Here is a 25,638-nt window from a genome sequence, read left to right on the forward strand (position 1 = left end):
ACCGCAGAAACCACCAACACAAACAGCCACTTTAACACACCGACCACCATGGCGGTAGCAACAAACACCGCAGCGGTAACCACCAACATCCAGGCGGAAGACAATGTACTGCCCACTGCTTTACAACATGCCTATCCGCCATCTTTTACAGGGTGGTACCAACGCCATCAAAAGCACTGCAGAAACAGTGCTCTGAAGGGAAACGACTCACCTCTCAACACTCAAGGAAGAACCACGACGCCATGGATCCCGAACTGCAGGTGTTCCCCATGCTGGTGTACCTTCTCATACACCAGGAACACGAATGCCTGTGAAGACGACCACAGTGAGTACTGCACCTAGCACACAAGGGAGGGGGGAGGAAAAAGAGAGTGACACACACACGCAACAACGCCACCCCCAACACCATACACACAAACAGATGCAACAACATTACATATACACCCTGTAACCCTCAGGAATAACGCAAGGACAAAAGGAATGGAGTAAAATTAGTGTAATATTATAAATTTTGAAAAATACGTTCTTAAAGCAATAAACAGTATGAACAATATATACAATATATACAAAAGGAGGGACAATGCCCACTCCAAAATGTCCGTGGCCCACTGGGCCAAACCACATAGGCCAAGGCCACACTTTACTCCTGCCTCAATACGGAGAGAACACTGCAGGTCAAAAACACACAGGCACCTCAGGGAGACGGGGAATGTGGGGGCACCTCAGCCAGAAGATGGTACAATGCCACTGGCCTGGAGGGGGTCTTGTGCCCAGTGTGCTTCATCCTTGCATGGATGCGGTGAGTGGATGGCTTCTTCCACTGGTTCTGCAGCGGACCTTGTGTCCAGTGTGCTTCATCCTGGATGGGGCAAGGTCACAGTCTCTCACCTGTGTGTCACACCGACAGATGTGGCAGGGGCCAGGATGCACTGCTGCCCATGTAGTCACCACTACACACTGCTCGCCGGCGGTGACGGCTGCTCAGTGGATGCCAGTTGCGCTGCAGGTGGCGGTGCTGGCAGTGGTGGTGGTAGCATCCAGGCCTTCACCTGCAGCCTTGGACGGCTGCCCACTGGGGCTGCTGCTGCTGGCAGTGGTGCTGTTGGCGGCAAGGCATGTAGCAGTGCTGGCCGTGGTGCAGGTGGCGGTGCTGGCAGTGGTGGTGGTAGCCTCCAGGCCTTCACCTGCAGCCTCGGACGGCTGCCCACTGGGGCTGCTGCTGCTGGCAGCGGGGCATGTGACGGTGCTGGCGGCAGAGCATGTGGCGGTGCTGGCCGCAGTACAGGCCGCAGTGCAGGTGGCGGTGCTGGCAGTGGTGGTGGTAGCCTCCAGGCCTTCACCTGCAGCCTTGAACTGCTGAAGTACCATGGCTGGTGGTGTCCCCTTCTTGCCCTTGGCAGGTGGTGCTGGCACACTGGCTAGGCTGACGGGTGCCTCCTTGGAGCCTCTCACACCTACAGTAGCTGCAGAAACTACAGTGGCCGTGGACTGGGTGGCTGAGGTGCTGGGCTGGGTTCTGGCCACCCTGGTCCGAGGTGAAGGACTGGGGGATGGGTAGGGAATAGGTCAATGGTGGCGAGGAAAAGCTTCTTAGGGACACTGGGGCGGGAAGGGGGTGAAGGTTTGGGAGTAGAGGAAGAGGGAGTGGTTGTAGTAGGTGTCAGTCTGTCGTGTATGGGTGCAGGTGCCTGGGCTGGATGCTGTTGTGATGTGGATGGCTGTTGGGTGTCTGTGTGCTTGCGTCTGTGTACTTTGGGAGGAGGGTTCACAGACACAGTGGGAGAGGACACAGGGGACGTGAGCATGGATGTAGGGGTGGTGACTGCCAGTGAGGGGCGTGTAGTGATAGGCATGATGGTGATGGAGGCAGTGGATGAGGATGTAGTGCATGCAGGTGTGAGTGGAGACGCTACTGGGAGGTGGATGACGAGGAGGAGGGGGACACAGTGGAGGCAGTGGATGTTGGTGTGTCTGCATCTGGATGGTGCTTGTGTGAGTGCCTGTGAGATGAAGTGCGGTGCTTGTGTTTGCCTGAGCCACTTCTGTGTGTTGATTTGGGTAATTGCTGGTCTGAAGGTGTGCTTGGGATAGGCTGGGATTGAGGGGATTTGGACTGGGTAGAGGAAGTTGGAGGGGGGAGGCTGGAGACAGGGACAATGGCTGCCATCGGTGCGTTGGCCAGAGCCTGGAATGCTCTCTGTTGGGCCACCACGCCAGAGTGAATGCCCTCCAGGTATGCATTTGTTTGTTGCAAATGCCCTGCTACACCCTGTATGGCATTCGGTATGGTTGACTGCCCAACAGAGAGGGATCTCAGGAGGTCAATAGCCTCCTCACTGAGGTCAGCAGGGCTGACTGGGACAGGGCCTGAGGTGTCTGGGGCGAAGGAGATGCCCACCCTCCTGGGTGAGCGGGCACGGGAAACACGCTGAGGGGCTGCTGGGAGGGCGGTGCTGGTACGGGGGTGGCGGCTGTACCTGTACTTGGGGTGGGCACAGAGGTGTCCGCCACCGCCAGGGAGCTTCCATCTGAGGAGGTGTCGCTGTCAGAACTTTCCCCTCCTGACTCCGTCATGGTGCTCCCCTCGCCCTCCGTCCCACTGGTGCCCTCACCGTCGGTGGATTCGGCCTCCAGGCCCATGTAGGATGCAGCTCCCTCTGTCGCTGGTGCCTCTGCTTCTCTGCCAGATGATGCTAATGCACACAAGGACAGGGTGACAAAACAAAAAGGGGGGGAGAGACAGAGGATACACTTGGTCAATGCCTGCAACAACACTACAGTTGACGTACTCAACTCCCAGGGAACAGCCCTATGCACTAGCCAATGCACTACCGGTTACACTGCTGGTCACCACCATGGGGTAAAATGCCTAACGCCATTAGCTGCACACCTGAAACCCACAGGACCCTGCCCAGTAGTAGACGCCCACTAACAATATTGGGGTTGGAGTGCATCTGAGCTTCCCCATCATTGAACATACCCTGCCTTGTTCGCCCTGGCCTAGGGGCACCCACAGCCCACATCCCCCACCCAGGTAATGCCTTAACGTGCGCAAAGTCATGATTCTGAATCTGTACTCACCCCCTTGTGGCTGCTGTGATGCCTTCAAGCGCCCATCCAACTCCGGATAGGCCACCGCCAGGATGCGGAACATCAGGGGAGTCTGGGTACGACGGGCACTCCTTCCTTGTTCCTCCGCCCTCTTCCTTGCCCAGCAGCACAGGTCCTCCCACTGTTTGTGGCAGTGGGTGCTCCACCTGACAAAGACCCCCAGGGTCCGCACCTCCTTGGTGATGGCACACCAAATACCCTTTTTCTGATGGGCGCTGACCTGCAGGAAAAAAAGAGCAGAAAAGGTATTAGTCATACCGTTCGGACTGTTATACTCATGGCCCACCATATCCCCCCCGTCCACTTACGCACATACATTGGCCACCATATATGCAGCACTCTGTCTATTACCCCGCAGACCCCGCCCCCAACACCGGGCTTACACAGACAGCAATCCATACATCCATGGCCCACGCATCATGCTCACAGTGTACTCACCTGTTTGTCTGAAGGACCATGGAGGAAAGTGTACTGGGGTAGGACCCCCATCCACCAGTCTCTCTAACGCCTTAGAAGTGAAGGCAGGGGCCCTTTCCCCAGACACATGAGCCATTGTCGCTTCCAGTCACAGGTCACAGCAGCACTTGCAGTGTAGGTCCTCTCCTGTTGAAGGTCACGTGGGAGTGCACAGATAAAAAATGGCGGTCACGTCCACGGCAGTGCGTACCATCACCGCCGGCGTGCATCACCATTGCCTCCTGGAACCCATAGGGCCTAATGATAACCAATGCGATGTTGCACGGTGGTCATCGACCGCCGATCGCAACAGTGTACAATGCCAGCGGAATTACCTCATTTCCACTTGTCTATCCTCACAGGTCAGGCAGTCGCCATTTCGGGGGGGCACAGGCCATGGCACCTAACTGAGTCACATCAGACTTTGGCACATCAACTGACTTACGAGTTCACATACTGTTTCTGTAAAGGAAAAATTGCATATTCATTTTGACATATGTGTGAATATGACCTTCTGCTCACTGTTTTTCACCCTAGAGTTCAACCGTTGAGGATTAATAGGAGATGGAGACATCCCCCCGTGTAAGGACCCCTGGTGGATCTGATGACAATGGAGGACAGGCACATTATCCTGACCCACAGACTTGATAGGGCCACAGTCCAAGAACTGTGTGCCCAATTGGAGCCAGACCTGATTTCAGCTATCCGCCACCCCACAGGTATCCCCCTCTAGTGCAGGTTCTGTCAGTGCTCTATTTCCTGGCAAGTGGTTCCTTCCAAGAAACAGTGGCCATGGTATCAGGGATGTCACAGCCTATGTTCTCAAATGTGCTGACCAGAGTGTTGTCTGCCCTGCTGAAACACATGTGCAGCTACATCGTATTCCCCCAGGTGGAGAATTTGGCCACAGTGAAGGCTGACATCTATGCTCAGGGACACATCCCCAGCATCATTGGTGCCATTGATGGTACACATATTGCATTTCCTCCCTCCCCCACGGAGAAATGAACATATGTTCAGAAATAGGAAAAGCTTTCTCTGAATGTGCAGATGGTGTGTTTGGCGGACCAGTACATCTCCCATGTCAATGCCAAGTATCCTGGCTCAGTGCATGATGCCTTTATCTTGAGGAATAGCAGCATCCCATATGTGACGTCTCAACTCCAGAGGCCCCGGGGTGGCTAATAGGTGAGCCCATGATCACCGCCCAGTTGATGTAGTTATATGAGTGTGGGTTTGGCCCTAAGGGTGAGTGTGTGGCTAACAGGTATCCTTTGAATATTTGCAGGTGACTCTGGTTACCCCAACCTCTCATGGCTACTGACCCCAGTGAGGAATGCCAGGACAAGGGGAGAAGAACGTTACAATGAGGCACATGGGCGAACAAGCAGGATGATTGAGAGAACCTTTGGCCTCCTGAAGGCCAGATTCTGGTGCCTCCATCTGACAGGTGGATCCCTGTACTACTCACCCAAGAAGGTGTGCCAGATCATCGTTGCATGTTGCACAACCTGGCCTTGAGACACCAGTGCCTTTTCTGCAGGAGGATGAGCATGGGGATGGTCGTGTGGCAGCGGTGGAGCCTGTGGATAGTGATGAAGAGGAGGCAGAGGAAGAAGATGTGGACAGCAGAACTACACTAATTCAACAGTACTTCCAGTGACACACAGGTAAGACACTGTAACTTCACCTTCCATTACAGTTTTGTGTTTGACATTGAACATGGCAGCCTGATTTCCCTATTTCTATGGCCACTTACTGTACCCTTTGGCATCTCTATTTTCAGATCTCTGTGCCCCACTCTGGCTTCTGGTGTGTTTACTGTTGCCTACTACAGGTCATACCTATGAAAATATTACACTACATTTGGATTGCAATGTTTACAGTTTGTGAAACTAATACATTTGTCAAACAATTGACAGACTCCATATTTGATTTTGTTCCAAGGGTGTTTATTTCTGTGATAATAAGTGTAGGGGGTATTGCAATGGGCTGGGTTGCTAATGGAGGAAAGTTCAGGGTAGAGTCCATTCTCTTTGTATCACAGGTGCATTGTCCAAGGGAGCATAGGAAGGCGAGCAATGGCAATTCAAGGTGGACAGGGTTCCAGAGTGGGATAGAAGGGTGACAATCAGGAGAGTCTTATTTCCTGGCGGGGGTCTTGGCAATGTTCTCTGGCTTCTGCCTGGATCGCAGGGACCGTTTGCAGGGTGGTTCTCCTTCTGCAGGGGATGGGGTGCTCGTGGCCTGTTGTTCCTGTGGTGCGGCCTCCTGTCCACTAGCGTCGGCGGAGGTAGAGGGTGGTTCTTCGGTTTGGCTAGTATCAGGGGCCCGTTGGTGTGCCACTGCCTCCCTCGTGGTGTTGGCCATGTCTGCCAGCACCCCTGCAATGGTGACCAGGGTGGTGTGGATGTCCTTCAGGTCCTCTCTGATCCCCAGGTACTGTCCCTCCTGCAGCTGCTGGGTCTCCTGCAGCTTGGCCAGCAGGAGACCATGGTCTCCTGGGAATGGTGGTATGCTCCCAGAATGTTGGTGAGTGCCTCGTGGAGAGTCAGTTCCCTGGGCCTATCCTTCCATTCTCACAAAGCAGTCCTCCCAGCTTCCCTGTTGTCCTGTATTTCTGTCCCCTGAACGGTGTGCCCACTGTCACTAACCCCAGGTTCATGATCGTCTTGTGCTTGTGGGGTTGCCTGGGGTCCCTGTAGTGGTGGACACACTGCTGATTGACGTGTCCTGCGGACAGAAGAATGGGCCCTCTTGGTGGGTGCTGAAGTGGTGTTTCCTGAGGGGGGAGGCTCTGTGGTGGGTTGGGACTGTGCCTGGGTCACCGACTGTCCAGAGGTCCCTGATGGGCCAGGTTGGTCATCGTGATCCAGGCGTGCAGAGCTGCTGTCATCACTGTGGGCCTCTTCAGGAGGGGGACTGGATGTGGCTGGCACCTACTCTCTGGTGACGTTGAGTGGGGGTCCTGTGGGGATGTAAATGCAGTTCTATTATATCTGTGTGTATCAACTTGAGCATGGATATGTTTCCCTCTATGGTTGTTATTAGTAAGGCAGTTTTGGCTTGTGTGAGTTGTGCTTGGTTTGGCTAAGTGATTGTCAGTAGTGTGCATGCTGTGGTGATGGGTGTCCATGCAGGTCTGTGATGGGGGTCCATGCATTGGTGTTGCATGCAGGGCTTGGTATTGGGATGGGTGGGTTGTGATGGTGGGGTATATGTGCGATGGTGGGGTGATGGGGGGTGAGGGTAGGGTAGGCTGGGGGATAAAGTAGTAGAGATTTGACTTACCAGAGTCCAGTCCTCCTGCTACTCCTGCCAGGCACTCAGGATGCATGATCGTCAAGACTTGCTCCTCCCATGTTGTTAGTTGTGGGAGAGGAGGTGGGGGTCCACCGCCAGTCCTCTGTACTGCTATCTGGTGTCTTGCTACCACGGAACGTACCTTCCCCCGTAGGTCGTTCCACCTCTTCCTGATGTCCTCCCTTGTTCTTGGGTGCTGTCCCACGGCGTTGTCCCTGTCCACGACTCTCCGCCATAGCTCCATCTTCCTTGCAATAGAAGTCTGCTGCACCTGTGATCCAAATAGCTGTGGCTCTATCCGGATGATTTCCTCCACCATGACCCTTAGCTCCTCCTCTGGTAACCTGGGGTGTCATTGTGGTGCCATGGGTGTAGTGTGAGGGGTATGTGTGGGGGTGTGTGGGGTGATGTGTTGGTGTGTGTGCTGTGAGGTGCTTGGATGGTGTATGGGTGATGGTGTTTTGTGGCTCAGATTCAGTGGATGCTCCTGGCTTGTCTCTCTCTTGCTTGCCAAAATCTTTGGGTCGTAAAGGGTTGTGGGTAGTGTGTGTGTGTGTTTTATAGTGGTATGTAGGTGTGCGTGTGGTGTGTGTATGTGTGTCAGGTGTGTGTATTTTGAATTGTCCAATGTGGTGTTGTTTTGTATGTGTGTGGGTATTTTGAGCAGGGCAGTCTGTACCGCCAATGGTTTACCACGGTTGAATGACCGCCACAGTGATTTGTGGGTCATGATGCTGTGGGCGTATTTCTGTTGGCAGAACGGTGTGGGTTTTTCTACCGTCATTTTATCACTGACCTTGGGGCTGGTGGACTTGTGTGGATGTCTGTATAGTGGTGGATTTCTATGTGTGGCTTATAATACGGGTAGCGGTATACCGCCGTAGTCACGGTATGTTGGCGGTAGTCAGCATGGCCGTAAGCAGCACTTACCGCCAATGTTGTAATGAGGGCCATAGTGGGCTATATGCTTGGCCTACATTCCAGGATGGCTGAGTACATAGAAAAAGCCAACAAAAACCTTGAGGCAAGCTAAGAGCTCCAGAAGCACTGATTTGACCAAAAGGCTGCACTTGTGCAGTTCCAACCAGGGCAGAAGGTATCAGTGTTGGAGCCTGTGGCTCCCAGGGTCCTCCAGGACAAATGAAGTGGGCCCTACTCTATCCTTGTGAGGAAAAAGGAGGTCACTTATCTGGTGGACCTTGTAACTCCCAAGAGCCCTCACAAAGTCATTCATGTTAACTACCTTAAACCCTACTGTGACAGGACGCATGTGACCATGCTGATGGTCATTGATGAGGGCCAAGATGAAGACAGTGAACCTTTCCCTGACCTCCTATCCCACAACCCTGCAAATGGGTCAGTTGAAGGAGTGGTCACTTCAGACACCCTCACTGCTAAAGTGTAAGCTGACTGCAGGCAAGTCTTGAAACATATGCTGGACTCTTTGACCCCTGGTGAGACTACCTGGTGTACCCATGAAGTACCCATGAGTGGACACTGGAGACAGCCTGCCTGTCAAAAGCAAAATCTACAGACAGTCTGAACAAGTCAGAGAAAGCATCAGAGCTGAAGTAAGCAAGGTGATGGAACTTGGGGTTATTGAGCTCTTTGAAAGTCCCTGGGCTAGCCCAACGGTCTTAGTTCCCAAACCTCATTCCAAGGGAAATAAACCAGAGCTGAGGTTTTGTGTGGACTACATGGGCCTCAGTACTGTAACTGAAACACATGCTCACCCCATTCCAGTGGTTAATGAATTGATCGACTGGCTGGGTGCAGCCAAGTTTCTCAGTACCTTTGATTTGACATCAGGGTACTGGCAGATTGGGCTAACCCATGGAGCCAAGAAAAAAACAGCATTCTCAACCCCAGATGGGAACTACCAGTTTACTGTGACGCCCTCTAGATTAAAGAATGCCCCTGACACATTCCAAAGGTTGGTGAACGAGATCCTAGCTCGGTTAGAGTCTTTGAGTGCAGCATATCTGTTGGACCTGGCCCTTGTGGCAGGTTCACCCCCTGACTTCTTGCCTAATTCCTCCTATTTTTTCTGACCTCTCGCTGTTGGCTCTAGGACTCTGAGCACTTTATCACTGATGATCAGTGATAAAGTGCACGTGCTCTCCCATCTAAAGTTAGTATGATTGGCTTATACCTAATTGGCATATTTAATTTAACTATATGTCCCTTGTAAAGTAGTATCTCTATACCCAGGGACTGTAAATTAAATGCTACTAGTGGGCCTGCAGCGCTACTTGCGCCACCCATTGAAGTAGCCTTTCAAACCTGCCTCAGGCCTGCTAGAGCAGGGCCTGTGTGCGCAGTTTTCTGCCACAGGGACCTGGCATCTAAAATGTACCTGCCAGGCCCAGACCTCCCCATGTACTACATATAAGTCACCCCTAAGGTAGGCCCTAGCTAGCCCTATGGGCAAGGTGCTATCTATGTAGAAGGCACAACATGTGCCAGGTTGCGTGGCCTGTCCTGGTAGTGACAAACAGCCTAGCTTGGTGACTCACTGCTGTGAGTGCTGCCTTCTCATAGGATTGCATCTGCATGCTGAATAGTCTTCCTGGGCTAAGAGAAGGGAGAGGCGGGGCACACCTGCATTTGTAAAGGCTGTGCCCTGGCCTTACACAATAGGGTCGTTTACCCCCAACTGATGTTTGGTGCATGTAAGTTTGGAGTTGTAACTGGTTGGAACCTCCTCTCCCCTTCCTTTGTAACACACTGTAAAAATGAGTATAAGTACAGGGGAGTGTTCCCCACAATTTGGAGCCATTTTGGAACTGGGCACAGCATGCTGGAAGGACTCACCAGGAACCGCCATGGACTGCTGCAGCTGTGCTGACCTTTGACCTGCTTTGTCACTGTAAGGAACTGCCACTTGCTTGCATTCATCTTGTGCTGGCCTGCTGCTGGGCCCTTCCACCCTGTGCTCCTTGAGTACTATGTGTCCCAGGGGCAGGGTGCTGTGGCCCCTCACCCCTGCAACTGCCTGCAGTGACCCTGGAGGAGTGCTGTTGTGCTGTTTTTTTATATGGGCATAGCGCCTGGAAGAACGCTCGTCCTGCTGCCTGGCACTTTGAGGAGCGCTCCTGCTTGGCATTCTAAGTGCTTTGGAAAGCGCTGCCATGGCCCCTCTGTGCTCGTGAAGTGCTTATCTCAGGGAATAATCACCGCCATGACCCGGGCATGTCGAGAATCGAGCACATCGAGAACGCACTTATGGAGATGCCACCGGGGCACGAATAAGACCAGAGAAGGAAGGGGCGCGCTCCTACCGTGCTCCTGGGGCGAAGCGTGCTCTGCGGAGTGCCCCTGGGCACAAGCAGGCACCCGCTTTGGTGCCTGCCAATGTTCAGAGCATCCGTTTTTCTGAGTGAGATGGGTGGGGAAGGAAGCCTCATCGGAGGCTCCCTGCCCTGCTAGTGTTCTTCACTGGAGTCCTGAGGACGGGCGGCTGGGATGGATGCCTCATCGGAGGCCCCCCCTGCAACAACGGAGGGCCTGATCCATTTAAAGAGACTTTGGGTGGGGCGGAAGCCTCGCTGGAGACCCCCATGCCACTGGTCTCATTTTGTGGCCCCTTGTGGGCTAGTGTCATTGTGTTGGAGGGCCAGAGAAGGCCCGGGGGGGCCCCCAGAGATTGCAGGCCTCAGGAGGGGCCCATTATTAAAGTGGAGAGGGTGCGTGGCACCCCCATTCTTTCCCATTGTTTTGCTGGACTTTGGCCCCCCCTCATGAGGGCAAGTTGAGGCCCAAGGGGGCCCCCAGAGATCACAGGCTCCAGGAGGGGCCCATCATAAATCCAGAGGGGGAGCTTGTCACCCTCCCTCTTCCCCCAAATCACCGGAGGGCCCCCATTTTGCGCAGTGGAGCACCAGGAGCCATTTTTGATCTTTTAATGGCACTGGAGGTGCCTTATCATGGAAACCAGGTACTTTTAAAGGACAATATATAGGTCATAGGTTCTTTATATAGACATGATTGATTTATATGTTGCCTACCTATTTTTATGATGTTGTATATATGTATGCTAATGTTCCTCTTATGGGCATGACATGCTAATATGTTTTCCTGACTTGCCATAAGTTTCATAATGTTCCTAATATTGGTGTTTATGATATTTCTAGGACAAGTGCCTTGGTGTAGTAAAGTGATTCCTGACTACTGCTTATGTTGCAGAATACTAAGTAACCTGTATGTTATATGGGACTACTGCTAGTTTTGCTGAGTAACTAATGTGTAATGTTCTGACAACTGCTAAGGTAGTAGGATATTCCTGATATGTTGTGCTTGGTCTAATAATTGCATTGCGTACAATACAGTATATTTTCATATAACTTGGTGTTGTGTTTCCTTTGTGGTGGGGATAGTTTGTCACGTGTGTTGTGTGTGTTGTGCAAACGCTTTACACATTGCCTCTGGGATAGGCTTGACTGCTCATGCCAAGCTACCAAGGGGGTGAGCAGGGGTTATCTTGGACGTGTAACTCCCTTGCCCTGACTAAAGTGGTTGGGTTCTGCCTGGCTTAGGTGCATACCCTACCCAACCAGAAACCCCATTTCTAACAATATCTATGTGATATTTCTATCTATAGTGCTACTAGGCAGGATAACCTGATCTATCTTGGGAAGGTGCTTGAGGCTCTGCAGCAGGCAGTCCTCACTATCAAGGCAAGTACGTGCCAGATAGGGCAGGGCACAGTTTTATACCTGGGCCACCTTGTAGGTGGAGGCCAAGTGCAACCCTTACAACCCATGATTCAGACAATTCTGGAATGGGAGACCTCAACAACCGAGACCCAAGTCAGGTCATTTATTTGGTTGAATGGACTCTACAGGAGGTTTGTGAAGGTAAAATGCACTATTGTGGCATGCCTCACAGAACTCACCTCCAAGAAACAACCAAAAAATATAAATGGGACAGTTAGTTGTCAAAAGGCTTTTGACCCCCCTGAAGGAGGCTCTGTGTTCAGTACCCATTCTGAAGGCTCCAGATTATATCAAACAGTTCATTGTGCAGACAGATGCCTCTGAACATGGGAAAGGAGCGGTCCTATCCCAGACCAACAATGATGGCCAGGACCAATCTGTGTCTTTCATTAGCAGGAGTTTATTTCCCAGAGAACAGCTTTAGAGTGCGATTTTGAGGGAAGCCTTTGCTGCGGTCTGGTCCCCGAAGAAACTGAGACCATACTTGTTTGGTACTCACTTCATTGAACAAACCAACCATAGGCCTCTCAGATGACTGATGCAAATGAAAGAGGACAATCTTAAACTGTTGAAGGGGTCCATCTCCCTCTATATGGACTTTACAGTGGAAAACAGACCAGGGACTGACCATGCCAATGCAGATGGTCTTTCCAGGTTTTTCCACTTAGACAATGAAGACTCTCATAGGAAAGGTAAGTCTCATTCCTTTTCATTTGGGTGGGTTATATAGGAAAGTACCCTTTTCTAACATGGTCCACCCACTGAGGTGCATTGAGTCCCTGTTAAACAGGTCCCCAGTGCCAGCGCTCTTTCCCTAAAAAAGGTAACAATGTGTACAATCGGCACACTCCTCTACCTGTGTAAGTTTCTAATAAGTAGTATATATATACCACTGGAAGTGTGGGGTGGTCAGAGGTGAGGGTGAGACTGGATTAGTGTACCCTCAGCTAGTAGAACCGGTTAGGCGTGGGTTAGTTCTATGGGGAGGTGTGTGTTGAGTGTCTCTATAAGGGTGGCTGTATCTTACAAAGGAGAGTTCCTTTTACGGGCTAGGTGGTCTCACACACATAATAGTGTCATGCTTCATCATTTGACCACCTAGCCCCACCCAGGTAAGATGGTACTACCTGGGCGGACTCAACCTCGTTGTTAAAGGAACGACAGAGGAAGTGCTGAAATAAATCTTACTAGATAATTATCGGGGATGCAAATGGAGTAAGAATAAAATTACCATACATATCACCTATCTCAATTGATAACATTTTAATAAAGGTGCATGCAGGTAAGGTTAAAAAGTGGGAGTGAGACTCATTTGAGTGCTAATGTCTCATAGAGTCTAAAAAACAGGGACCAACATGTTTCTGCCCTCTCTAAGTGCTGGAAGGTCAGGGGCATTTGTCAGGGTCAAGGATCCCCTGAGCACAGCTGCTATTAAGTGTGCTCGCTAAGTGAAAGAAAAGGAGGTCAAAGGGCCTTCCTGAACCTTTGGTTCATTACTAGGGTAGGTCCCAGGAAAAAAGGCGATTAGCCTATGGTCTGGGTAATGCCGGGGGAGGTATCCCTTGTAGTCACACTCACTCCAAAGGGAATTACCAGTAGGTGTACCTACATGCCGGTGCCCAGCCGCTCTGCCTGGTACCTAGGGCATGTGTAGGAAAGAGGGTCCCTTAGGGACCCCTATAAAAACAAGTTGCACACAACTGCCATTGCAGGCTGTGTGTCGTGTGCAGGAAAAATCACAACATGGCACACCCATTGTGTGCCATGTCACCAGCACTGCATCACAATTTATAGAAGTCATCCATACATCAGGCCTTGGAGCCCTAAGGCAGGGTGCACTATATTCGATGTGAGGTTCTATCTGCATGAGCAGATATGACCCCGTGAAGCCCAGCCCCACTGTTGACTGTTGCAAGTGCACAGGGAATGCCTTAAGGCATGTGCTGGACACTCGTCATCACAAGTGATCCAGTCACATAATGGCTTCACTGAACCTAATGATGTTTGGTATCAAACACTTTGTCTTAAAAAATCCAGGCTCATGGCAGCATCGGATTATTATGACATGCACCCAGAGGGCACTTTAGAGGTGCCCCCTAACCCCAACTAGCATTTGAGTGTGCTGGCTGACTGGTCTCAAGCATTCTGCCACCACAGACAGGTTTCTGTCCCTCTGGAGGTGAGAGCCTGCGATCCCAGAGGTCAGAAACAAAGTCTTCTCTGGAGAGGGGTGTTGTCACCTACTCCAGCAAGATGGCTAGTAGATCTGCATACCAAGGCCAGGGGCTTCAAAGGCCCTGCCGCCTTTGTAATGCAAACCCAGCTCCCCCAGCCCTAGGTGCAGCCACCCCCCGCCCTGAGGCCCATTGGCAGTAGGACAGGCAGGAAAACTATTTTGTCAGTAGGATTGTACCACCTTTGGCTAGCCACACCCCTATGGTGGGCTACTTGAAGTGGACACTCGAGAAAAGGTTCCACCATCTTGTTTTTGTTCAGAATTAGGCCTTCTGGGTTAGGGATATGCCCACTCCGCACAGAAAGTGGCCATATAGGGTAAGTAGTTCATTGGCTACTCCCTACACACCCCTAAATGCCCCTAAATTGAGTATTTAGGTATCACCGTAACACCAGAAGAACATCCTCACTGTAGTAAAGAAGAAGGACCGTAAGAGCCAATAAAAGCAAGAACTGAGGAGTAGCAACATACTTGGCCCCAACCCCACCGGCCTGCCTGCTGTCCTTGACAATAGCACCAAAGTCGACTTGCCCTGTAGCTGCTCTGCCACCAAAAGCCTGGGAGGACTGCCTGCACTTCCAGAAATAACCAGGATCTCCCATGCAGTAGCATTGCTGCTTCCCTGCAGGCACCAAAGAAGACTTCCGAACACTCCGCACTGCCAAAATCAGACAGGACCACTGCACCCATGCCCCTAGCCCAAATGGAAGTTGTCCAACAGTGCCAGCATGGTCCCCAGGCCCTCAAGAGCCAAACCCTACCTTGAATTTGCCAACAGTGAACTTCCTGATACCCCCTGCAGTCTCTTTGTGCAGGCCCCCTCTACCGCGACTGCCTACAGCGACAAAAACCTGATGCCTCAGGATACCTCTGCACCGGCCACCCAGACTCACAGAGAAGAGGACTAAAGGTGTTCCTACATCCCGAGCATTCTGAGATCTCAGCCCTCCTGTTGGTTCAGCCAGGCAGGCCCCCCAGTCCTTATGTGCTGCCTCTTTTTCCCAGGACCGTTTCACATTGAAACCAATGGGACACTCAATGCCAAAAAGCACCTCTGCACCTGGCCACCCCTGAGCCTCCTGAGGTGACCTGTTGGTTTCTGCCTTGGACCTTGCTCCGTGCTTACCATAACTCCAGTAGTTTGGTCCAGTAAATCACTGCTGAGTACTGGTATGCAATATATGTGTTTTTTTCCATAGGATTGCATTACGGCATTAGAGACATTTCAAGTATATTGCCTGTGTTCTTCAAAAGTACATCAGTATTTATTCTCATAAAAGTATTTGGGGGCTGAAACATTAGTTAAAAAAGTATCTATTTTTCTAACAATTGGTCTTGAGTTCCTTAGTGAGTGTGTATCTCATTTACTGCCTCTGTGAGTTCAACAAATGCTTAGCACTACCCTCTAATAAATCTAACCGCTTGCTCACACTACCACAAAAGAGAGCTTTTGGGATTGTCAATTTTAACCCTGTAAATCAGTAAGGGTCACCTGTACTATCTGGATAGTGTCCCCATACATTTGGTACACTATATAGGCAGCCGGTTTCCTGCAGCTCCTACGTGTCCACAAATAGCCAAGTTAACAACATCTCTTGTCTGAACATTACCATCTCAATATATTGTGGAGATCAGCCGTGGCCCATTCTAATGGGCAAAGGGGCCATGCCCCCTCTCCTTTTGCCTGAAGAAAAGAGTGTCTGTCAGATTGAGCAAAGGTCAGCCTGATGGATATTCTTCAATTTCAAGTCAGGCAGCCAGGAGTTAGACATTCACTAAATGTGCATGTACCTGACTTCCTGAGCTGAATTTTGCCTGGCTGAGGATTTCACAACCCTGTGGGTCTGACCTCCTCCACCTGACAAAAGTGCCTCGAGGGGGGGCTTCACTGATTGCTTTGGACCTGAGCACTTCAGTTTCAAGCAGTGAGGTGCTCAGGGCTGAATGTCAATCACTGACACCTTGTCACAGTGTGGGGTCAGCAGTCTCACTGACCCCAACCAACTCTAAGACGAGTGAGGGACTTCTACCTTCCCTAATTGGCTATGAGGGTAGACAATAGTCCCAGCCCTCTTGGGACCTCCAAGGCAGAGCTACAGATCAGATAAGTATGCATGAATATATGGGGGTGAGTGTTATGAATGGTGTGTGTGTGTGTGTGTGTGTGTCTGTGTGTGTCTGTGTGTGTGTGTGAATGCATGAGCCAGTGTTTATGTGTGTGTTTGTGTCCTGTCTGCCCCCCTCCCTTCTATAAGTACCGGCCGCCACTGGTGGAGATTGACATTTATTTAGGTTTCTAGTGATGGAGTGCAATGGAACTAAGCTAGCCAGGGCCACTATTGAAGCGAAACAACATTTAATTAAAGCAATGCACTCCTTAATGTACTCCCCAACTTTTGCATCTTAGCGGTTGCTAAAACCCACACATCCTTATTCTACCAATTGAGAAATAAAACATATTTAGACAATGACAGCACATCAACAGTCAAATATATTTATAAAACTAATTTGTATCTCAAGTGTTGAGCAATAATTGTATTTCATTTTTAAGTTTCTTTCCAAGGATGAATGAAAAATAACTATTACACACAACATGTACTTTGTTCCAAGCACAAACCTTCTTAGGGCTGTGAGATAAAGCAAAAGAAATCCATGTGCTCAAAATAACAGCAATTCCTGTGGTTAATTTTCAAAAGAGCATTGTGAAAATCCAAACTTTACTATTACCACATCATATCCTGCTACTGTGTACCCCATGGACCCGATATACTAAACATTTTAATGGTCACAGGTGCGTTAAGCAGATGTTATAAAACTTTTTTCCTTAGTACTAATTCAATTTTGGTAGTTACAGAAGATTTTCCAACTCTTAAAATGGGATTCCAAATGGATATCAAATCGTTATCTGGAAGGGTCATGTTGTAGACATCTCTCCCTTCCTTCCATATACCTAATAAATAACTTATGTTCATTGTTTCGCAATGGAAATCCAGTCCCACAACATTGAAAATTTACCAGCACCTCAAAGGAAGTGGTAATGGATTCTGAGAAGGGAAGTGTAGGAAGTTGGCTCTGTATGCACTATTTCAAAGTAAGGACAGAGTCCAAGGGTTCCTCTTAGAGGTAAGATAGTGGCAAAAAGAGATAATACTAATGTTCTATTTTGTGGTAGTGTGGTCGAGCAGTAGGCTTATCAAAGGAGTAGTGTTAAGCATTTGTTGTACATACACAAGCAATAAATGAGGAACACACACTCAAAGACAATTCCAGGCCAATAGGTTTTTGTATAGAAAAATATATTTTCTTAGTTTATTTTAAGAACCACAGGTTCAAATTGTACATGTAGTACTTCAAATGAAAGGTATTGCAGGTAGGTACTTTAGGAACTTTGAATAATCACAATAGCGTATATACTTTTCACATAAATCACATATAGCTATTTTAAAACTAGACAGTGCAATTTTCACAGTTCCTAGGGGGAGTAAGTGTTTGTTAGTTTTTGCAGGTAAGTAAACCACCTACGGGGTTCAAGTTTGGGTCCAAAGTAGCCCACCGTTGGGGGTTCAGAGCAACCCCAAAGTTAACACACCAGCAGCTCAGGGCCGGTCAGGTGCAGAGTTCAAAGTGGTGCCCAAAACGCATAGGCTTCAATGGAGAAGGGGGTGCCCCGGTTCCAGTCTGCCAGCAGGTAAGTACCCGCGTCTTCGGAGGGCAGACCAGGGGGGTTTTGTAGGGCACCGGGGGGGACACAAGTTAGCACAGAAAGTACACCCTCAGCAGCACGGGGGCGGCCGGGTGCAGTATGCAAACACACGTCGGGGTTCCAATGAAAATCAATGGGAGACCAAGGGGTCTCTTCAGCGATGCAGACAGGCAAGGGGGGGGCTCCTCGGGGTAGCCACCACCTGGGCAAGGGAGAGGGCCTCCTGGGGGTCACTCCTGCACTGGAGTTCCGATCTTTCAGGTCCTGGGGGCTGCGGGTGCAGAGCCTTTACCAGGCGTCGGGATCTGGGAGTCAGGCAGTCGCGGTCAGGGGAAGCCTCAGGATTCCCTCTGCAGGCGTCGCTGTAGGGGCTCGGGGGGGCAACTCTGGTTACTCACAGTCTCGTAGTCGCCGGGGAGTCCTCCCTGAAGTGTTGTTTCTCCACAAGTCGAGCCGGGGGCGTCGGGTGCAGAGTAGCAAGTCTCACGCTTCCGGCGGGAAACGCAGTTGTCTTGAAGTTGCTTCTTTGGAAACAAAGTTGCAGTCTTGGGTGAACAGGGCTGCTGCCCTCAGGAGTTTCTTGGTCCTTCTAGAGCAGGGCAGTCATCTGAGGATTCAGAGGTCGCTGGTCCCTGGGGAAAGCGTCGCTTGAGCAGTGTCTTTAGAAGTGGGGAGACAGGCCGGTAGAGCTGGGGCCAAAGCAGTTGGTGTCTCCGTCTTCTCTGCAGGGTTTTTCAGCTTAGCAGTCCTCTTCTTCTTAGGTTGCAGGAATCTGAGTTCCTAGGTTCAGGGGAGCCCCTAAATACAGAATTTAGGGGTGTGTTTAGGTCAGGGAGGGCAGTAGCCAATGGCTACTAGCCCTGAGGGTGGCTACACCCTCTTTGTGCCTCCTCCCAAGGGGAGGGGGTCACATTCCTATCCCTAACGGGGGGATCCTCCATCTGCAAGATGTAGGATTCCTAAAAGTCAGAGTCACTTCAGCTCAGGTTGCCTTAGGGGCTGTCCTGACTGGCCAGTGACTCCTCCTTGTTTTCTCATTATCTCCTCCGGCCTTGCCGCCCAAAGTGGGGCGGTGGCCGGAGGGGGCGGGCAACTCCACTAGCTGGAATGCCCTGTGGTGCTGTAACAAAGGGGGTGAGCCTTTGAGGCTCACCGCCAGGTGTTACAGCTCCTGCAAGGGGGAGGTGATAAGCATCTCCACCCAGTGCAGGCTTTGTTACTAGCCACAGAGTGACAAAGGCACTCTCCCCATGTGGCCAGCAACATGTCTCGAGTGTGGCAGGCTGCTAAAACCAGTCAGCCTACACGGGTAGTTGGTTAAGGTTTCAGGGGGCACCTCTAAGGTGCCCTCTGGGGTGTATGTTACAATAAAATGTACACTGGCATCAGTGTGCATTTATTGTGCTGAGAAGTTTGATACCAAACTTCCCAGTTTTCAGTGTAGCCATTATGGTGCTGTGGAGTTCGTGTATGACAGACTCCCAGACCATATACTCTTATGGCTACCCTGCACTTACAATGTCTAAGGTTTTGCTTAGACACTGTAGGGGCACAGTGCTCATGCACTTGTGCCCTCACCTATGGTATAGTGCACCCTGTCTTAGGGCTGTAAGGCCTACTAGAGGGGTGACTTATCTATACTACATAGGCAGTGTGAGGTTGGCATGGCACCCTGAGGGGAGTGCCATGTCATCTTACTCGTTTTGTCATCACCAGCACACACAAGCTGGCAAGCAGTGTGTCTGGGCTGAGTGAGGGGTCCCCAGGGTGGCATAAGACATGCTGCATCCCTTAGAGACCTTCCCTGGCATCAGGGCCCTTGGTACCAGGGGTACCAGTTACAAGGGACTTACCTGGATGCCAGGGTGTGCCAATTGTGAAAACAAAAGTCAAGGTTAGGGAAAGAACACTGGTGCTGGGGCCTGGTTAGCAGGCCTCAGCACACTTTCAAATCAAAACATAGCATCAGCAAAGGCAAAAAGTCAGGGGGTAACCATGCCAAGGAGGCATTTCCTTACAGGAAGTGACCCTAAAGTTCCTTAGTAAATAAAAAAATAGTTAATTGAATAGTGTGCAGTGATCCATGGAACCACTGCCAACTCTTAAACAAACTTTTTAAAAAGTTTTTTTTTATTGAACACAGCATTGTTTACTTTGAGGAGAAGGGCTGTACTAAAAAAAAATACTTTATTGAAAATCAGTTGAACATTTGAAGACCTGGGGATCCTTGCAATCCATGATCCCCCAGAATGTGAAAAAAAGGGAGTGAGTCGCAATTTGCAACCAACCTGATGAATATTAATTAGGTAGGTTCAATTGCAACTCAATCTGATTCTGTTTTTTATGAACCAACTTTATTGGTTGGTTCATAAAAATAGTTACTGGTTGTAAAAACAACTGGTCACACACTGCAACCATTATGTTACAAGCAGTAAAGAGTACACCGGGCCCCATTGCCCTTATTAAAAAAACATGGCTGTAATGAAAATGGTTCACAAAAGTATTTTGAGCCTGCCAGGAATTTACGGGTCCTGGTACTGGTATTTACTACTGTAGATTTCTTCGCCATGAATGTGAAGAAAACCATAGCAGTGAATTCCAAGGAAGCGGTGTATTGAGCATTACAAGGCAAGGTTTGCCTTGTAAGTTTGTAACACCCACAAGCCTACACGTTTGTGAGCATGCGGACAAACTGAAATGTGACCCCCTTTGTACCTTGGAAATGGTCACAAAGTTACTCCTGCCAGGCTTGAGAAATTTGACTTCAAAGACAGGAAGAGTAACAGATCACCACCAGTTGAACTAGTGATACGTGGGAAGAGCTTTCGCCATAGGGAAAAAATGTTTTCCCTTCAGAGAAAAAAAAGAAAGCAAGCATTTGCAAGGCAATGGGTCTCGCATTTGCTCGAGTTAGAGCTATTAAAGTTGTAAATTTCTAACTGGACTTTTCTTGACAGATAAATTGAAAATGAAAAGTAAAACAGTTGGCATAAGTGAGCCTATTCAACTTGCCACGACCGCCATGAGCATGAGCCCAAAGGAAAGCCACAAATGGAAAAAGATGTTTGCTTCAGTCAAACGTATCGGCAATTATCCATTTAACAGGGTGGATGACCAAGGCTTGAACAAAACTGTCAAAAGGAGGGAAAAACATAAAGCATTTACAAATGATTACAAGGGATTTTTGAAAAGGCGAGCCCATGAAGGAGTGACAGGTGTGTGGGGGGAGTTGTTAAAAGCCCACAGATAGATTACAACAGCTTGCATGCTTGACCTAAATAGTATCTGTAGGAGGCTGGCCTGACTTGTAGTGGGTACCAAGGGGTACTTACACTCTGTACCAGGTCCAGTTATCCCTTATTAGTGTAGAAGAGGTGTTTCTAGCAGCTTAGGCTAATAGTAGGTAGCTATAGCAGAGCAGCTTAGGCTGAACTAGGAGACATGCAAAGCTCCTACTATACCACTGGTGTCATATGCACAATATCATAAGAAAACACAATACACAGATATACTAAAAATAAAGGAACTTTATTTTTATGACAATATGCCAAAAGTATCTCAGTGAGTACCCTCAGTATGAGGCTGCCAAATATACACAACATATATGTACAAAATACCAAAAATATGCAGTAATAGCAAAAGGAAGTAATGCAAGCAATGTAAAGTTGCAGTAGATTGCAATAGGAGCACATAGGTAGAGGGGCAACACAAACCATATACTCCAAAAGTGGAATGCGAACCACGAATGGACCCCAAACCTATGTGAGCTTGTAGAGGGTCACTGGGGCTGTAAGAAAACAGTGAGAGTTAGAAAAATAGCCCACCCCAAGACCCTGAAAAGTAGGTGTAAAGTGCACCTATATTCCCCAGAGAGCACAGAAGTCGTGATAGGGGAATTCTGCAAGGAAGACCAACACCAGCAAAGCAACCAAAGTGGATTTCCAGACGAGAGTACCTGTGGAACAAGGGGACCAAGTCCAAGAGTTGCGACAAAGTCGAGAGTGGGCAGATACCCAGGAAATGCCAGCTGAGGGTGCAAAGAAGCTGCCACAGGATGGTAGAAGCTGTAGATTCTGCAAGAATGAAGAGGACTAGGAACTTCCCCTTTGGAGGATGGATGTCCCACGTCGTGAAGAAGCTTGCAGAGGTGTTCCTACGCAGAAAGACCGCAAACAAGCCTTGATAGCTGCAAGGGTCGCGGTTAGGGTTTTTGGATACTGCTGTGGCCCAGGAGGGACCAGGATGTCGCCACTTGGATGAGGAGACAGAGGGGGCGCCCAGCAAGTCAGGGAGCCCTCACAGAAGCAAGCAGCACCCACAGAAGTACCGGAACAGGCACTTGGAAGAGGAGTGAACCAGAGCTCACCCGAAGACACAAAAGGGAGTCCCACGATGCCGGAGGACAACTCAGGAGGTTGTGCATTGCAGGTTAGAGTGTTCGGGACCCAGGCTTGGCTGTGCACGAAGGAAATCCTGGAAGAGTGCACAGGAGCAGCTGCATATCACGCGGTACCCAGCAATGCAGTCTAGCGTTGGGAGGCAAGGACTTACCTCCACCAAATTTGGACGGAAGAGTCACTGGACTGTGGGAGTCACTTGGACAGAGTTGCTGAGTTCCAGGGACCACGCTCGTCGTGCTGAGAGGGGACCCAGAGGACCGGTGATGCAGTCTTTTGTTGCCTGCGGTTGCAGGGGGAAGATTCCGTCGTCCCACTGGAGATTTCTTCAGAGCTCCTGGTGCAAGAAGGAGGCAGGCTACCCCCAGAGCATGCACCACCAGGAAACAGGCGAGAAAGCGGCAGGAACAGCAATACATGGTTGCAGTAGTCGTCTTTGCTACTTTGTTGCGGTTTTGCAGGCGTCCTGAGCAGTCAGCAGTCGATTCTTTGGCAGAAGGTGAAGAGAGAGATGCAGAGGAACTCTGATGAGCTCTTGCATTAGTTATCTAAAGAATTCCCCAAAGCAGAGACCCTAAATAGCCAGAAAAGGAGGTTTGGCTACCTAGGAAGGAGGATAGGCTAGCAACACAGGTAAGAGCCTATCAGAAGGAGTCCCTGACGTCACCTGCTGGCACTGGCCACTCAGAGCAGTCCAGTGTGCCAGCAGCACCTCTGTTTCCAAGATGGCAGAGGTCTGGAGCACACTGGAGGAGCTCTGGGCACCTCCCCTGGGAGGTGCAGGTCAGGGGAGTGGTCACTCCCCTTTCCTTTGTCCAGTTTCGCGCCAGAGCAGGGCTGGGGGATCCCTGAACCGGTATAGACTGGCTTATGCAGAGATGGCCCCCATCTGTGCCCATCAAAGCATTTCCAGAGGCTGGGGGAGGCTACTCCTCCCCAGCCCTGACACCTTTTTCTAAAGGGAGAGGGTGTAACACCCTCTCTCTGAGGAAGTCCTCTGTTCTGCCTTCCTGGGCCAAGCCTGGCTGGACCCCAGGAGGGCAGAAACCTGTCTGAGGGGTTGGCAGCAGCAGCAGCTGCAGTGAAACCCAGGGAAAGGTAGTTTGGCAGTACCCGGGTCTGTGCTAGAGACTCGGGGGGTCATGGAATTGGCTCCCCAATGCCAGAATGGCATTGGGGTGACAATTCCATGATCTTAGACATGTTACATGGCCATGTTCGGAGTTCCCATTGTGACGCCATACATAGGTAGTGACCTATGTATAGTGCACGTGTGTAATGGTGTCCCCGCACTCACAAAGTCTGGGGAATTTGCCCTGAACGAATTTGCCCTTGGCTAGTGCCAGGGTGCCCACACACTAAGTAACTTAGCACCCAACCTTTACCAGGTAAAGGTTAGACATATAGGTGACTTATAAGTTACTTAAGTGCAATGGTAAATGGCTGTGAAATAACGTGGATGTTATTTCACTCAGACTGCAGTGGCAGGCCTGTGTAAGAATTGTCAGAGCTCCCTATGGGTGGCAAAAGAAATGCTGCAGCCCATAGGGATCTCCTGGAACCCCAATACCCTGGGTACCTAAGTACCATATACTAGGGAATTATAAGGGTGTTCCAGTGTGCCAATGTGAATTGGTGAAATTGGTCACTAGCCTGTTAGTGACAATTTAGAAAGCAGAGAGAGCATAACCACTGAGGTTCTGATTACCAGAGCCTCAGTGAGACAGTTAGTTATCACACAGGGAACACATACAGGGCACACTTATGAGCACTGGGGCCCTGGCTGGCAGGGTCCCAGTGACACATACACTAAAACAACATATATACAGTGAAATATGGGGGTAACATGCCAGGCAAGATGCTACTTTCCTACAGTATCCATTCCCACAGGTAGCTCTGTGCTATGCACATTTCTGCACAGCTGGAATAGGAGGCCAGGGAATGTGTCACAAGACATTCCAGAAGTACATCTGGAAATCTGAAACTGGTGCATCCTTCTAGTGGTACCTCTGGGATTGATGTGAGTACACAAAAAAGTAAATAATGTCCTGGTTAAGATGTAAATCACAACCCGTACTTTTATGTTTGTTTTAGTCAATAGAACCCTAGACTATAAGATCATTTATTAGAAAGAGAAGGATCAAAAGGAATGTGGACAGTAAAGATGAGGAGGAAAGAATGACCACAATAGTAAATCACATCTAAGTAAAGGAGTTAAAATACCTCAGTAGTTACTGGTAAAGATTACAATAAGATCCCTGGAAAGATCTTAAGTCTGTACTGTGGCCTACGGTTAGTTATTGAGCACAGCCACAGTACACTTTTTTACACTCTCTTTGTACATCTGTCAGTGCTAAACTGTTGAAAATATAGAATCAACAATTGTTGGAAATGGCCTCTCTGCAGTGTCATCCCCAACCTTTTTGCCTTCCTCCTCCTCTTTTTATGACTTCATTTTTGCTGGCTTTAGGACTCTGGAGAATTACCATTGTTAACCAGTGCTAAAGTGTATGTGCTCTCTCTCCCTAAAAACATGGTAACATTGGCTCATACCCAATTGGCATTTGTAATTTACTTATAAGTCCCTAGTAAAGAGCACTACATGTGCCCAAGGCCTGTAAATTAAATGCTACTAGTGGGCCTTCAGCACGGATTGTGCCACCCACCTAAGTAGCCCCTTAGCCATGTCTCAGGACTGCCATTGCAAGGCTTGTGCATGCAGTTTCACTACCACTTCAACTTGGCATTTAAAAGTACTTGCCACGCCTTGCCCCCCTTTTTTCTATATATAAGACACCCCTAAGGTAGGCCATAGGTAACCCATTGGGCAGGGTGCTATGTAGGTAAAAGGCAGGACATGTACATGTGTGTTTTATATGTCCTGGTAGTGGAAAACTCCTAAATTTGTTTTCCACTACTGTGAAGCCTGCTCCTTTTACAGGATAGCATTAGGACTACCCTCATATATTGTTTGAGTGGTAGAGGTCGATCAGAAAGGGTTAACCAGGTCATATTTAGTATGGCCAGAATGGTAATAGAAAATCCTGCTTAATGGTGAGGTTGGATTTTATATTACTATTTTAGAATTGCCACTTTTAGAAAGTGAGCCTTTCTCTGCACTTAAAATCCATCTGTGCCTTATAGTCTGTCTCCAATCAACATCTGGGCTGCGCTGGTTGACAGCTTCCTTGTGTATTTCGCCCAGACAACTTCAAAAACAGGACACTCAGTCACACCTGCATTCCTCTGCATACTGAATGGGTCTTCCTGGGCTGGAAGGGTGGAGGGCCTGACACTTACATTTCAAAGGCTAGTGGCCTGCCCTCACACAATGGACTTCCAAACACCCTACTGCAACCTTGGCAGACAGACCTGTACTGAAAGGGGGACCTTGTGCACTTCAAAACCACTCTTTGAAGTCTCCCCCACTTCAGAGGCATTTTTGGGTATATAAACTGGGTCTCTGACCCCACCAAATCAGACACTTCAGGACTTCAACCTGCAACCTGTCAAGAGGAACTGCCTGGCTTCCCAATGGACTCATCTAAACTGTTTTGCTGAGGAGGATTGCTGCCCTGCTGTTGCCCTCCTGCTTGGCTGCCCTCTGTCTTTGCTGAGAAGTGCCCTCCAAGGGCTTGGATTGAGCATGCCTCCTGTTTTCTGAAGTCTCAGGGCCAAAAGGACTTTGGTGGTCATTACAACCCTGGTGGACGGTGT

This window comes from Pleurodeles waltl, chromosome 8, assembly GCF_031143425.1.
Source record: "Pleurodeles waltl isolate 20211129_DDA chromosome 8, aPleWal1.hap1.20221129, whole genome shotgun sequence".
In the NCBI taxonomy this organism is placed as follows: domain Eukaryota; kingdom Metazoa; phylum Chordata; class Amphibia; order Caudata; family Salamandridae; genus Pleurodeles; species Pleurodeles waltl.